Genomic DNA, 6,700 nt, shown 5'->3' on the forward strand with positions numbered 1-6,700 from the left:
ATGAGGGTAAGGGACTTGCTGATGCCTGTTAGAGAGGGGCTGTGGACCTCCCCTCCTGCCACACCCAGCCCTTTGTTTAACCCCAAAGCAGGTGCTGCCTAGGCTCTCACTGTGCTGGCTTCCCCTCTACCTGCTACCTCCCATGCCAGTGGAGAGGTCATCTCCAGAACCAAAAAAGGAGTCAGTTCTCTTTAGCCTGTTCCATCTTCAGGGCCCAGTGCAGCGTCCTCTGCAGTTTGGGTTTTGTGAAGCGTTCAGCTGAGAACTGGGCTGAGATACTTCCAAGTCATTTAAACCAACGTTTCTCAACCTGTGAGTCACAATCCAAAAGTGGGTCACAAGAATATATGGAAGGGTCATGAACAATCACAGAAAAACTTGGAAAATCACAGATTTTCTCCTTTTAAAGGAGAAAAATGTGGGAAACCACAAGTTTTCCCTTGCAGACTGGCAGGAGGCTAGCTACTTAAACTATTTACTGGGCTGGGAGTGACCATCGATGTTTACAAATGGGTCCAGGTACAAAAAACATTGAGAACCATTGATTTAAACCAATGGTGGTCTCCTGGCCCAGAGTACATTTCACAGCCTTTCTACTGAGGACTCTCTTGTTAAGGCTGTGTTTGTGTCAGGTCTCATGGAGGGCCTGTGGCCAGAGAAGCAATGCTGGGCTGGCTTGGGGGTGAAGCAGCTCTCACCTTGTTTCCAGGATACACTAAAATGGAGCCACCTGGCTTGAAATGCCTTCTAGGTCTTGCAGGAATCTCCTGCCTTGTGACCTCCACTCTGATGGCTATGAGAATGTGAGTGGTTCACCTGAGTTACTCCTGCAGGTCTCTCACCCTCTCCGGGCCTCTTGGGAGCCTCTCCTGACCAAGACCCTCGACTTTAAAGGACTGAAGTATTCAGAACCTCTCCTGAACCAACTGGGTGTGGGGAGGTTGGAGGCGATCCTGTCCAGTTAATAAGCAGATTTGTGATTTGGCCTAATTTTATAGTTATCTCATTTGTAACTGCCTTTTCATTAGACATTTCTAATATACATCTCCATGCTACTATTAATTCGGTTATTAACACTATGCAACTATTAATATTGGTTTGGATGAAAAACAGTCCCTGCCCAAGGCCATTTTCGACAACTTAGTTCCTGTTCATCTCCTTTTCATCTCCTCTTAATTGTAATTTCCCAAGTAATTAGGGCCTATAGGCAAATGATTAAATGTGGGCACAGACTTGCCAGCCCATCATTCCTCTTTCTTAGCAGTGCCAGGAAATAGAGTTTGGATCCTTGTTCCCCTGGCCCCTTTCCCAGAGGATGTCATTACTCTTTGCCAAACTCCAGCAATGCAAAATACTGATGAGGATAGGTCTAGCTAGGGGAGGAGAATGAGATGAGATGACAGCAGCAGGGAATCTGCATGGAAGTAGAGCTCCAAAATGTGCTGTATTTTGAAGGAGGATGGCAGAGTTTGAAGCTGACCATTCCCCAAGGGCAGGAGTGGCCAGCCTACAGCAAGTGGTATGGGCCACCTCTGTGTGTGGCATGTGGTAGACCGGGGAGGAGACAGCCAGCACAGTGGCAGGTGGAGCAGGGAGCAGAAGGCAGAGCAGCTAACTGGGCAGGGGATGAGGATGGGAGTGGCACTTGGGGAGGGCGTGGGGCTAGTTTATGCCACACCTGCCTAAAAGGCTGGCTCCCAGTGCCTTAGGGGCCCCCAGGGATGCTAATCCAATCTGAATGGGCTGGACATCATCTCCCCAAAGAGCCAAGTTCCTTTTTGATCTCACATTCCCATTGCTACTTTAATGCTTCTCCATAGCTTTTGAAAGTCAAGTGTTTTGTGAACTTTTATGTCCCTCCCTTTCCCCCCCACAGTTATGGTAGTATCTGAGCCCCTCACAGCCCAATTCCTGTTGAGGAGGGTGGCAGGGCTGTTATTCCCATTGCGCAGACATGGAACTGAGCCACAAAGAAGTTAAGTCCTACATCCACAAAACAGACTTTGGTACTGAACAGTGTCACATCTGCTTGTAGGCCCCCTGCTTAAGGGAACTTCCAGCCCTGAACGAATAGCTGGTCTTCCTAGACACTGCATGGGAAAAGCTGGGTGTCCAGCTTTGGCACCCAGAAAAAACAGAGTGTTTAAGGAAGGGGCTGAAGGGAAAGCGTTAAGATTCTAACATCACAAGGGGACATCCTGGCAGACAGGATTCACAGCCCTGAGCCTTCTCCTATTAGGCCCCCTACTCCAGTCCTTCCTCACACAGAACAGTTGAAGGGAAAAGTTAGTTGTCACCCACCTTTTTCCCCATAAACCCATGGGTTAGAATACTTCCAGGCCTCAGGAGGCTCATTAAAGTTACTCCTCTGTCTATTGAGGCTGAACTATCTCTCTCTGCCCTCCCAGGAAAGTCTCCTATCCACCAGGCAAAGAGATTATCTGGGGGTGGGACCCCTCAGTCTCAAGATGAAGCCATTTGTGAATTACTGAAATCTCCATTGGCCTGGGCTGGGGAGAGAGTAAGACTTTCTCTCTGTCTTAATGGTTACAACACTCACTTGTATGGGGGAGACCTAGCTTCCAGTCCATATTCCTGTGGATATTTAAGTGTTTTGTACCAAGTTCAATAGCTCCAACAGGACAGATGGATATAGCCACATCCCATCCACTAATCAGTGGCAGGGAGGACTCTGCTGTGTGCGGTGGATTCACATCCCTGTTAGATAGTAGATGGTTTGGAATTTGGATATCCTGTGGTGGGGTGAGTACATGCTCAAGTCCAGGAGCTACTGAGTAAAAGAAGGCAGCCCCTCTTTTGGCAGCTGTTTTGTGTGGGGTCCAATTCAGTAGAAGTGTTCTGAGGATATCTCCCTACCACGCAAGGTTTCAGGGCAGGGAAGTTTCTAGTTGATGGATCATTGCAGGTGGTGGTGGTGGTGGTAGTAGTGGTGATGAAGCAAGTGTCACCACGCTCATATGGCAGAGGCATAAGGGCCAGAAAGCCAGCAACAGGTAGAATAATCAATGTCAATAAGACCTTGGGCACCTGAAGAAGGGCCATGAGGACATTCATAGATGGTGTGGTAGGCTGTTTGAGTTTGAGTACCACAGCTGCAACCAGTGTCATTGGAGAGGCCCCTAGAATGCAAGCTTACTTTAAACCATCCAGTGCCTATTCTGAGACAGTTAAGAGCAATCCAGGTCCTGAGGAGCAGAAGCTGGTATGGGGGTGAAGTTCTTTAGCTGCAGTTCTTGTGCAGCCTTTTTTCTGCTCCACTGATGGGAAGTCCATGCTGTGGGTGACATGCCAGCTGCAAATTCGATGAGCTTATTGGCCTAAGTGAAGAATGGGTTCCAAGACTTCAGATGATAGTTGTTTTTTCTGACTTGAGACTACTAAGCCAGAGTGCAGAGAATGGTTCAGATTTTGAGTGTTGAGGCCTAGGGCCAGGGTGGCAGCTTGTCTCTGGATGTCAGGGGATGGACTGCCTGAGAGGACTGGTAAGCAGTCAAATGGAGTTGGCATAAGGCATCCAGTGATGGTCCTCATGACGCTGTTAAGGCTGGAGTCCACTACCTTAGAGTGTGTGCTTTGGCCCCATACTGGTGCACAGTACTCAGCAGGAGCATACACAAGTGCCAAAGTGAGGTGTATAGTGTTTGAAGACTTGCTCCCCAGGTGGTGCTAGCAAGGTGATGAATAAGAGTTCCTCTGCTATTAACCTTACCCTGGACCCCTTCCAGATACTGGCAGTAGGTAAGAGTCCAATCCAACTTGACAGTTGGGACCCAGCTCTGGAGCGAGATGCATGGGTGTAAGCCTGTCACGCCCCTGTGAGCTCGGGCCCTGGCAAACCCTCAGCAGACCCCAATCCTGACCCCAGCATGAGCTAGGAGGTAAGTGGGGCCCATGGTGGGTGGGCACTAGCTAGTGAGGCAGCTGAGTGGAACTGAGGAGGGTCACAGCCCCCATGGTTCCTACTTAGATTAGCCCCTAGGGAGCTCCGCGAACAGAGCACACAAACAGGCATGCTCTAGGCCCGGTGCACAAGTTAGCACATGAGTTCATGTGGCAGGGCAAGCAAGAGGGGCACAAAGCTCTAGGTGGCGAGCCTGAAGGGAGAGGGCAGTACAACAGTAGCCTGGGCTGCTACCTACACGATGATGGTGATGTGCCATACCCCAGAGATCCTCCCCACCCCTGCATCTGGAGCCCTCCCTCTTGTGCCACTGAGGCCTCTACCCAGATGGAGCCCCTGGCTCTCGGCTGTGGGAGCTGCCTGTCACGTATGCAGGCGTCTGGGACCAGGAGCAGGTATACCTCCCCTTGTGGGGTGTGCTACACATTAGAGTCCCTGGAGTGCCAGATAGCGGAGCTCTAGGCTGCGGTGCAGAGGCTGTGTGCCATCAGGGATGGCGAAGAGGTGATCAATACCTACCACTAGGCCCTTTGCAGAAAGAATGAAGAGGGAGGAGCAAGGAAGGCTAGCAGGACGAGGGTGTGTAGGAGGAGTCCCCATGAAGCCCAGCTGGGGGTCACTTGGACAAAAGTTGTCTCTGGCCCCAAGCCACCCTGCACCAGGGTCACCACCCCCCTGGAACTAAACAACAGATATGAACCCATCACAGCACCAGTTGAGCTACCAGCTCCTTCACTAGAGGAAGAAAGGCAACTTGTAACCACTCCAAAGAAGAAATGCAGAGTGATCATCATGGGTGGCTCCCTGACAGAAGGAGCACAAGTGAAGTCCATCCCAACCCATAGAAAAGGTAGCAAAAGGGCTGGGCGACCCCCGTGGCTAAACAGGGGAATCATGGACCTCCTGCATCTGAAAAGAGAAATCTATAAGGGTTAGAAGTCAGGTAACATCACCAAAGAGGATTATTCAGCACTGGCCCACACCTGTAGGGAGCAAACCAGGAAAGCCAAGGTCAAAACTGAACTCAAATTGACTGCGGGAATCAAGTTCAACAAAAAGTCCTTCTTTAGATATGTGGGTAGTCAAAAGAAAAACAAGGGCAACATTGGACCCTTGCTAAACCAAATGGTGCAGCTGACAACCGACATCCAGGAAAAAGCTAATCTCCTTAATGATTACTTCGCATCAGTTCTTCACCAGCACAAGGGGATCTTTTTGCCTATCAAGATGCAGGATTGCCAGGACATGGTCGAATACACACCCATCATTGGTGAGTGGTATAAACTGAGTCAAGAAACTGAGTCCTTCCAGTGGTCCCAATGAGCAGCATTGAGTGATTCAAGCAGGTGATCTGTGATATCTGGATCGCCAGGTTTTTCAGACTCATCTAACAGAGCAGCACACTCTCTGTCCAAGCAAGGAGTATACAGAGGCGAAATCCTCTGGGAACAGAGGACTGTGCTGCTTTATAGAGGGCACCACAGAAATGTTTATAGGTTTCGTCATCTAGGATATTTTGCCGTGGAACGGTAACAATGGATCATTCTTCAGTCTCCGTGAATAGGGACCGGTTGGTTTTCCTGAAGTTCAATCTGAGTTTTATACATTTAATGACCAGGAGTTGCAGGCCGATGTGGATGAGTGATGGGCAGTGTTCGCTGTGTGGAAAGTCATGGAGAACAATGCAAGATGCTGGTTGTGCGTGGCTGTTGACTGATGTAACCCAATGTCTGTCAAGGGAGTAATTGGTCCCATTTTCCTGAGTGGAAGGTACCATGTTTAGAGTCATGAATCAGGGCAAAGTCATTGCTGAATGCCCAGTTTTGGAACAGGTCACCATCTTCATTTGAGTGTGAGTAACCCCAGTCTATGTAGTGGCTATTAAAGTCACCAGCATATACAGTTGGGTGGGGGAGAGATGGAAGAGGACAGTTCCCCCAAGATTTGTTTGGTGGTTTATAGACATTTGTGATACTGAAGCTTCCAACCGTTATGATATCACAGTGATTACTGGATAGGGTGTGGGTTGCCTCAGAAATGTTGCTACATATGTAGGTGCCTCTCCCATATTTTGCATGAGGAGTGTAGTATGTCAGATCAAGAACTTTGGCTGTGTCCACATGAGCGAGTACATGCCTGTTGCAGTGTCTCAGAGCAGGTTGAGGCACTGCAGGAGGCGTGTCTGCAGCATGGACTCTAAGTCTGATACTGGGAAATCCCAGGATCAAAAGAAAACATGCTAGAAAAAAGCGGTGCAGCTTATTCCTGGAGTATGCCCCAAAGCAACTGGAGGCTGGGTCCTCCAAACAGATGCTCTAGCACCTGGCCAAAGCATCTCTATGCTTGCCGCATGCCTCTGCTGCTCCAGCACACTGTGCCTCAGTGTGATGGACGAAATAGAAGTCAGGCAAGGCTAGCAGCAGTGGCTGAGACCCAGGCTCTGTCCCCAGTAGGTAGGGACATGAGAGTGGGGGGACTGTGGGGTGGGGCTGTGTGGGTGTGGGGGGACTGTAGGAAGAGGATGACTGTGTGGGACGAGTGGGTTCTCCACCCACCTCCCTCATGGCTCACAATCCCCTTGCAGCTGCAGGCAGACTCCCTGGCAGCATGCAGAGCCACCTAAGACCCTGGGGCTACACATGGCACACGTAGCCGGCTCAGTCCTCTGGCACATGCCTTCAAGCAGGACTGAGCCAGATAAGGGGAGGGAGATGGACTGATGAGAAGCTCATTGGAGCTAATGTGGTCTGGGTCAATGCAAAGGGGAAAAGGAAGGGG

This window comes from Gavialis gangeticus, unplaced genomic scaffold, assembly GCF_001723915.1.
Source record: "Gavialis gangeticus isolate Ggan-Ray unplaced genomic scaffold, GavGan_comp1, whole genome shotgun sequence".
Lineage (NCBI taxonomy): Eukaryota > Metazoa > Chordata > Crocodylia > Gavialidae > Gavialis > Gavialis gangeticus.